This window comes from Maylandia zebra, linkage group LG6 (assembly GCF_041146795.1).
Source record: "Maylandia zebra isolate NMK-2024a linkage group LG6, Mzebra_GT3a, whole genome shotgun sequence".
In the NCBI taxonomy this organism is placed as follows: Eukaryota; Metazoa; Chordata; class Actinopteri; order Cichliformes; family Cichlidae; genus Maylandia; species Maylandia zebra.
In genome coordinates, this window is record NC_135172.1 from 3,824,637 (window position 1) to 3,834,636 (window position 10,000).

Below are 10,000 nucleotides of genomic sequence, written 5' to 3' on the forward strand. Positions count from 1 at the left end.
CACAGTCAAATGGCTGAGAAAAACAAACATGGTACGTTGTTACTGATTGTAGCTGAAGCAATGAAATGCTTTACATGATCATAACATCAGCAGATTACCTGTCACAGTTTTTTCATTTATTTGGTTTCAGCATAAATAAAAAAGAGGAGAAACGGTTCCCTGCAGGATGCTGATGACACAGTGCAGCAGTGCAACAACAGAAATGAACACACACACCAGGTTCTCATGGTTCATATTACCATCACATCGTCTGTCTTCATTTCATTCAGTCTTCATTTCCCAGAGAAGCGAGATAAGAGCTGAAAGGAATGATGGAGGGCTCCTGTGCATCGCCTCTAAGTGTGTGTGTGAATCCACATGAGACTGTTTCTGTTTTATAAAAGTTACTGAGAAGGCCTGAGTTTCATCCTGCACACGAAAACAACAATGCTAGTTTTTAATTAAAGACATGTTCCTCATCAGTTTCTTGTCTGTTGTTCTGGGACCTTCTGCTGCCCTGACACTTGTTACTGCACCGGCAATGACTTGAATTCATGCTGCATATACGATGTGGCATCTTATATGCATATATGCTGTTCATGCTGGTTTCTGTTGCTTAAGGGTGACAAAAGTATTAATATTACATATGCAGGCTGAGGTTCTGTTAGACCTGTGATAGGCTGGTGACCAGTTCACAGTGTGATGCAGTGAGTGTAGCACTTTGGGTAAAGCTTTTATCAGTGTCACAGGCAGCCTTTTTATCAAAGCCGGTACAGTTTATATTGTCGAGCTCAGGTCACGTCTTCCTGCATACTGTGGGGGGGTGAGGATGAAGTAAGGAGGTGGTGCTTGCACACCATCTGGACTGGGTCTCTGATAAGGAACAGTCAGTCTACACCTCATCACTCAGCCTGGTTTTTCTCGTAACCTTGTGTAAACTACTCTGAATCTTCTTCTCTTCTCTGATGGGATTCTACATCTCGCTGTTTCATCTTCACTCATATCACTTCTGAGATAAGAACAACAATATCATCCATTTGTGGGATGTATACTGCCCAAGTCATTTACTTGTGACATGTTAAGTGACCTGTTCTTTTTCACTATTATATATCGCTGTGGCCCTTGGCCCTGTAGGCCCACATCTTTGCATGTAATGAAAAATAATAAAACAAGGAAAAATATGGTCAAAATAATATGAATGAGCCAGACCATTATGTGTCCCCTAGTGAGTGTTACAAGAGAACTATTATAAATCCCAGTGTCTGCTCGTGTACGCATAACAAAAATATAATGTTATACAATATATCACTGTGCATGTGCAGGTGTGGCAGTCTGAGGCACTTTAGCAGTAATTGAAACTTTTATTTTCTGAGTAGTAGCCCCATCTAGAGTAATGCAGTCCATCAGGAAAATTACTACTGTCACACACACACACACACACACAGGCTACTATCTCACCTTCATTCCTTAACTTGGATTTCATAGTGTGTGCCCTTCTTCTGATGACTTTCATAATTTTTTCAAGCTTTGCACACACACACACGCACAAACACACACAAACCCTCTATATCATAGACAATCTATCTCACATATCCCTCTACAACGCCTTGTTGCTAGGAGATAGTGCTCTATTTATGGAGAGAGTGATAGAGAGACAATAGAATGAGTGCACATTGTGTGTGTATATACACAACTTCAGGAACTTAACTCTCCTAAACTTCTCATTCCTACTCTTCTCTTTCATTTATCCCTATCACTCTCTCATCCTGTGGCTCTCACACACACACACTCACACACACACACTCACAGCCTTTTTGTCCTGGACTAGAGACACAGTACGGGCGAGGACAATGTATGTGTTCATGAAGTGCATGCATGAGTGCACATGTGAATGTGTACGCATCTGCAGGGAGCTGAATTCCTCTGTGTGCATGCATGTGTGTGCGCCCCAGCAGGTCATATAATGCTTGGCTGGTTGCATTGTCTGCCCCAGCGGTCAGTCCGTCACACACTCTGTCCCCTTAATCTGCAAATACATCTATTATAATCTGATAAAGCCTGCAGAGAAAAAAGCGCTCTCCACTGGAAACACTGAAACAAAGACACAGCTCTGCAGGGTGAAACACGAACGCACCTACAGCACCATCAATTTGCCCTTAGAAGAGCACCACCTATGAAACCGTGTGTTTTCTTGACGATGCAAAATAAGAAGGCTCTCAACATCAGATAATGACAGATCAAAAAAATTTAAACACAGAATTTACTACTTTGTTACAAAACACTTCAAAAGAAGTTGTTCATTTCGTTCAGTTGTTAGGAAAAAAAACCTGTTAAAAAAGACCAAAAAAAAGAAATTCAAGGATTGACATCTATTCAAATACGCCTCCTTTGTTTTTGCAGTACAGTTGTCATAACACAAAGTAATCCAGCCTTTGTGACAGCAATAATTATCAACGTGTGTTTTATATGTGCAAATGAGTCCTTTGTATAAGCATCTCAATAAGTGAGATGACACAATGAAAAACATGCAAACTAAATGAAAAGACCTTAAAGGTGCTTTTCCTATTAATGTAACCACCAGTGGAATGCTGCAGCTGTCTGTGCTGCTTGACTGACTGCATTGTCTCTCCCAGCGGTTGGTCTCAAACTTGTAGTCCTCCTAATTCACTCAAACATTCCAGAGAATAAGGAAAAAGAAACCCTGAGCCTTAACCTTACCTTGATACGCATGTCAAATACACGCAGTAAACTCTTATTAGTCCAACACACAGACGTCCTGACGAAAACGATTTACCGAAGCTCAAGCTCTTTTTTTTTCCATTATTCATGACATCGTTATCAAAATCTTTTCAAGTCCTCACCCACTCACAGAACGCACAACTGCGTGTAGCACAGCACAAACACAGAAGACGTAAAACTAGAAGGGGATCTGAATTGCTATTTCAGCTCGAGCATCTTCAGGCCACAGTAAAGGAACGCAGCGCTGCAGTCAGCCTTACATGCAAAATGATTTGATTAAGATATGATACAGTTATATATTGCTTTCATTTATTTACTTTTCTCTGGCGCGTTATCATTCCTAATAAGCCCGCTCCACTCTGAATCAGTTGCATGTGTTCTTCTCTCTACTACAGTCTGTGCCGCCTTTATCATTCGTCCATCCACAGTCATTTTTAAGCATATTTAATTTCACAGTGACATGTTAATTCCTTTAATCCATCACCCACTTCCTTTTTTGCTTCACATGCATGTTTCAGGAATGTCTCCAAACTTATGTTTCCAATTGAAAAGGTAAAGGGAAGAGGGGGAGGGAGGCAGCGAGACACTGCGAGAGTGAGAAAGAGAGACAGGAATGCAAATCTTGTCTCTGGAAGCAATTAGACAGAAAGCAAGAGCCCTCCTTCTCTTTTTGTGTCTGAGCAGCAGCCAGTCCAGCCACCATAACCTCACCTCAACCCAACGGATGCACGCACACACACACACACACACACACACACCTTTGCCAAATAAGATCGGGTGATACTTCCCAGAGTTGAGTCCACTTCTACTTCTATGTGTAGTTTAAACGTTATTGCCAAGGTGACAACACAGCGTGTATGAACAAGTGTAAACCAGATTTTTCAGTGTAAGTTAATTGTTCTGTCATTTACTCACAGAATAAAAATGTGAGCATCATTAAGCCGATAAAGTATCCTTAATGCTTTGCTCATACAATTAAAATTAGCAGAAAATATTAGTAGAACTTATGAAGATAACACACACACACATAATGTTTAAAATGAAGCACTGCAACACTAGAATTCATAGTAGAGCTTTTGTGTTGGACTACATATGGCTCAGGTATTTCTTAATGTGTACATACACACAGGCAGGGTTGGAATTGTGCTCACAGTAAAAAAAATAGATGAAACACATTTTAAAAGCTATGCAGTGAACGACTTTATAACCTACACTGATTTCCACTCTGCATTTTGTGCTGCAGCTTAGATCAGCTCCAAACACAAAGTCAGGACTGAAGAGGAGGAATGCTGGCAGAGTTCATGAACAAAACTCAGTGTGTGAGCGACAAAGAAGCGATGTGTTGTTGTCTTCAGTGAGCGGTGAAAGAAAAACCACTGACCTGAAGATATTAGGTTGACTTTGACTAAAGACAATTACACTCCTGCCACTGTGAGGAACACACAAAGTAACACAAGCAAAGCCTGGAAAAAACATTTCCGCTTCACTGACACTGGCAGCGTATCATTTAGGAAGACAACAGCAGCGACGCAAGTTTTATATGAAAAGTGGCATTTTTAAAAGACCTTAAAATCACCCCGGTTTCGTAGTTGCATAGCGATGCAGAGATACACACCAGCCTGTGATTAAAATAATGGCATTCAAAAGCATTAAAGAATAAATCAAATAAGAAGGAAAGAACTTTTTACTATCACTGTGAGAGCTGGCAGCTTCCATCCGAAGTCCAGTCTGGTTACAGGATAGATCTGACCTCTGAACACCAAAATAAAACTTGTGGCTGTAAATTCATTCAAGCTGTCCATACATGAAGAACGAATCCAGAAGAACCTGATAGATCGATTGGTAATTAATCAATTCACACCCAGATCAGACAACCTGACGTCGCCCTCTTCCCCATCACATACAGGCAACTTTTATTTTCTTTATGAAAATGAAGACGAAAATTAGTCAGCACAAAGAAACATCAGTGTGTCCTCCTTCGCACGGATTGGGTATTCCCCGTCCATCCTGAAATATGTAACGGCCACAAAATCAAAAACAGACCTTGAAGCAAATATTTACGATACGATTAAGTCCTGACATGTTTATAAAAGTCTGTGTGTGTGCGTGTGTGTGTGCGCGCGCGTGCGTGCGCGCAGGCGTGTATGGCGAGGATAAAATAACAGTAAATTACTTTGGTGCCTATTAACAAGTCGTCCGTCCTATTACCCGAAAACGCTCGTCTGATTGGCTAGCCTCCTAGGTGCCTAAAAAGTACACCACACAATTTTTAAAAGGACGGCAAATCAAACATAATCAAACAAAAGAAAGACACCGCCAGGAGGGGAAGGCGAGGACAGCTCAAACACACCAATTACTCCGTGTTCATGTGTTTGTCACCTCCTCACGAAATCAAACTATGAGGCCTCATCCTGACGATATGTGAACACACAAAGACTAGCACGCACGCGTGCGCGCGCGCAAACACTGGCTGCTTTGTGTTGCCGATGACTTTACATTCAGTCAGTGAATTTACAGAATGGCAAGCGACTGACTGGAGACCAGGCAACTGCAAAAGACGAGCACAGTCACACACAGCAAAGGCGGTGACAGGCACGCGCGCGCGCGCACGCGCACACACCGTGCAAAAGAAAACAAATAAATAAATAAATTCGGTCGCATACCTTGTCTGTGGGAGTACTCCAGTTTCGCCCTGCTTAAAGGGTTAACGCTTCCACAAAAACCATAAATCCTTCCAGGTTCGCATGAGAGACGCCCCGCTGCCAGGGGAGATTTCAGGGTACCTCCGACTGTCTTCTCTCGCTTTTTTCTCTCTGTTTCTGGAGACACCAGAAGCTCGAGCCCGGTTTTCTCGGGTTTGCTCTTGCTTGTCTCTTTCCCCGTCGGTGGGACTGCCTCAGTCTTCTCTCTGACTTCTTGTTCTATACAACCTCTGGAAGGGATGGAGACTGAAGAACACCCAGCACCCCGTTTCCCTCTACCTTTTTTCCTCTTCTCTCTCTCCCAGATAAAGAAATCCTAAAATTCTGCTCCTTTAGTCTCTTCTCGTGTCACTCTGCGTGTCGGTACCGTGTATAAGCGCCGACCCTCGCCTGCTCCCGATACTTCTGTTACGTGTGTGCCGACGTGCCTAACTCGATCTCTCCTTTCTCTCTCCACCGCTTCGTTTCTGTAAGTTTCAAGCTCTCTTGCCGGGAGAGCGAGGGGGAGGCGGGGCCAAGAGGACGAGAGGGAGCAGAGAGAAGAATGGGATTGGCTGAAACTGAGAATGAAGAAAACAGAGTGTGTGTTGGGTCGAGCGGTAGGAGGGGCGGGACTGCGGAGCTCGGCATTTGGAAGGCTGGTGGAGTAGATTTGCAGAGGAGGAGGTGGGCCCAAGAAGAGACACTCCCACTGCCACCAACACAGACTGACACACACACACACACACACGCACACACACGCCTTTCCCTCGCTCTTTCTCTGACTCCCCGCTTTCATGACCACGGATGTATTCGTAGCAAAACTGCTACACGACTCATAACACATGACCCCTCTTTGTTTTTTCGGGCGCGAGTTATGACAAAAAAAAAATTCATTATTTTCTCATACACACCGCATCTGTGTGTGCGTGGATGCAGCAAGCAAGCTGTATAAACCAAAGGTACCAAGGAGTGAGGCTCTCGGCAGACACACAGGTAGAGAATGTAGGATTAAACATTATACAGGGTGGCGCATGCACACACTTGTACCTCAACAATCTAAAGTTTTGATAACTACGTTATTATAGAGTGTATATACGTATGGAGGTTGGCTAAATAAATGTATTCAAATAATTTAATAAAAATGTGAGTGATATTTTCAGTTTTTCACTTCAGAAGATTTAAATGCAACATTTTTCTTTCTTTTTTAAATTCGTGCCATTATAAATAAATAATAAAAATTTTCTTTGGAATTTAGTATAATTTATTTTTTTGAGAATGTTCAACTGAAAAATTAACATGCTTCTTACATAACTCTTAAGTGTTGTTTTTAAGAAGTTATTATTAAAATATATGTAATTTTATTCTATAGTAATAAACATTTTTAACAGAATACTTACATTACATCTACAAAGAAAGCATGCTGTTTTCCTGCAATAAACCAAATAAACCAAATAAATCAATTGAAATTAAATTGCACAAGATAAAGACAGTATCTGATGATTTTTTAAAAGACACTGGGTATGAGGAAAAGACTTGTATGAACCATAGAAAGGTACAAAAGGAATTAGGTGCGGCAAAAATGCAACATTATGCTTTATTTCTTGTCATGCAATTAAACCAGCCTTTGTTATGAGCTCATTTGACACGGTAATATAAAGATAAGCGGTCATCTGCCCAAAGAACTAATTTAGTGTTAACACACACAACTATATACACAGCTTAAATATTTTATTAATCTATACATCAACATCATCATTAAACATACATAGAAGCTAATGATATAAGCATCATCTTCCATAGAGGTTAATGGAGTATTGATTTTGGCACAGAGGCCACTAGCTAGGAGATGAGGATATAAAATGTGGTGTTATCTTTAATCTTTAATACTGCAGCGTTTATCACATATTTCACTACTGGACGTATGTGCATCTGCTACATTCTAAATACTTCACTTCATTTAGGGGTCCACAACAACAACCACCACAACAACAACAAAAGGATGGGGAAACTGCTCATTCTAAGAAATTCTTCTTCTTTCAGCTGCTCCCTTTAGCCTTACCCCTTCAGGGGTTGCCACAGCACTCCATCTCTCCTCCATGCAAGATCTCACCTCATGGAGTGAGGATGATGATGAGAAAGGACATAGATCAAATTGCACTATTTGTCATACTTACTAGCAAAATTCATTTTTGGCAGGTCTGGGGAACTTTTCAAAAAATTCTTCAGTCCTTACTTAGTGGTTGCTGGACCAAAATTCCATAGTGGATACAAATTTTGGAGACAATTAAGTTACGTGTTGAAAACAAATACAAATTGGAGAACATAACATCAAATGTGTATGGGGATGATGAAATGAAAAATCAAAAGAATTGGGATTTATTATACATATTTTATTAAAACATATAAATGTTAATAATGGCTGTATGATGACGTTTGTGCAAAGTTTTTCTTAGATTAGCCCACTTGTACAATCATAGTGAGATGTTGGCTCTGCCATGTAATGAAGAAACTAAGACTTGAATTATCCAGGAGTTAAAATTCTGTCTCTATGCAGTGAAGGAACTCGTCATTTGATCTCCTGCTGAATTTTTAAGTTTTCTCAGTTATAAAGAAATTAGGTGTTTAATTTTATGGTAGTTTTATGTTAATGAGAAAGATAAAATAATTTAAAGAATTCCAGAAAAAAACACATTACATTAAAGTTAGAAACTGATTTGTGTGTCATTGAGCAAAATATGTTTTTGATTCCTTACCCAAAGCAGACTGGATTAAAATCAACCAACCTACCAAGCAGTCAAGCAGTCAGTCAATCACAGATTCTCCTGATCTCAACGTAAATGTACAAATCACATCTGTCCAGAAGGTCTCTTTCTTCCAGTCCAACCTCTCCACCACCAAGACCACAGAGCTGTCAAAGGACATCAAGGGCAATATTGTAGACCTGCACGAGGCTGGAATGATCACAAGAAAGGTGGTGGATCAGCACAAAACCAGCCAGTTTATTAATGATCTAAAGGCAAAATCCAGCTTTGGCATCAGTTCAATTCACTGCTTCAGAGGAAGAGAAACACAATGCACTTTCTGTCATTACTATGTCCTTTTGGTTATCCACTTGTCTGTCTGTATTTGGATGTTCAACATCCTATGAGTTGCATTATGAGCTTGGGATTTCCAGGCAATACTCTGTACCGATGCTCTTGTATACTAGCCTTGATTACAGTGTTCCATGTATGCCCTGCCTGACAGCCTTTTGCACCATGTTGTTATGTCCTGGATTGTTTCAGGGGCATCTTTGCACAGCATGCATCTGGGACCTTCCTAGTGTGGAAGACCCCAGCCTCTATTGACTTTGTGCTTAGAGTTTATTCATGTGGTGTCATTATTAGTGCTTCTGTGTTGTCTTTCAGTCCAGCTTTGTTGAGCCACTGGTAGAATTCTTTTATATCAGCCATGGTATGGCACTGACCTGTCCTTTCTCTTCTTCTTTCACTGGTTTCTGTTGCCTCAAGTATTCATTAAGCCCATGATCAGTTGTGGCCATGTTTTTTTTTGCTTTTTGTTGTTTCATTCTGGAGAGTGGTTCTGACACTCACTAGTTCTTGGCCTCCTTCTTTCTATTTAGTGTACAGTGTCAGGGTGCTGAATTCGGGGTGAAACCCTGCATGAATCGCAAGGAGCTGTCTTGTCTTGATGTTGGTGTTGGGGTGGCTGTAGCTCAGGAGGGAGAGCAGGTCATCTACTGATCTGAAGGTTAGTGGTTTGATCCCTGGCTCCTCCAGTTTGCATGCCAAGTATCCTTGGGCGAGATATTAACCCAAAGCTGCTCTCCGATGTATGAATGTTTGTTAGGAAGCACTAAAAGTTTAGAAAAATGCTTGTGTGACTGGGTGAATGTGGCATGTTGTATAGATCGCTTTGAGTACTCCAGGAGAGTAGAAAAGCGCTATATAAGAATCAGTCCATTTACATTTACTATGCCAGTGACTTCTATCTCCTTTGGCCAGGTTATTATCACAGTAGGGTATCTAATAACTGCCAGGGCATCAGTCTTGATCTTGATCTTGTTCTTCCAGGTATTTGGCAGTTGCGTCTCTCCTAATGCCCTCCCCAGGGTACTTATAGCTATCCATAGCCAATCGTGTTAATTTGGGGGGTGAGGGGGTTCAGGCCTATGCAGAACAGCAGTGAGAAAGAACATCTCCTGGGGAAATCCCACACTTGATGGTGACCTGTGCAGTTGACTTAAAGTTGGCCTGTAGCGTCACTTGCCAGATCGACATCACATTCCTCATGATGGATCTCACGGTCCTGTTGATTATTTCTAAGAATTCCAGAATCCATGTTTAAGGCACTGAGCCATACGCTTTCTAGTAGTTAATCCTAGCGGTGAACAGGTTGGTCAGTCTGGTCTTACAGTGTGGAGTGATTGCTCTGTCTAGCTGGTGTTTTGTCCCTTCCATGTTGTGTTGAGGGAAGTTATTGGTTGGGCTTTGGATGGTATCGGATGGTCTGGCCTTCAATTAGCCTTTCCAGGTACATATTATGGATTAGCTGCTGGTTCATTTGTGTTGCCAGGCTGTGATGGTTACTGGTCGCTG

The 10,000-nt window shown here is 41.4% G+C and overlaps 1 protein-coding gene across 11 annotated transcripts in view; it reads right to left on the minus strand.

The window, feature by feature from the left end:
• tenm3 (teneurin transmembrane protein 3) overlaps positions 1–10,000 on the minus strand; it is a 335,219-nt gene that overhangs the window by 181,411 nt on the left and 143,808 nt on the right. For 2 of the 11 annotated variants that reach the window (XM_076884532.1, XM_076884531.1), the window contains exon 1: positions 5,382–5,732. The exons of the other annotated variants lie outside the window; for them this stretch is intronic. The gene's annotated coding sequence lies outside the window, so the exon portion shown is untranslated. Of the gene's footprint in view, positions 1–5,381; positions 5,733–10,000 lie in introns of those variants that run through there. 11 annotated transcript variants of the gene reach the window in all.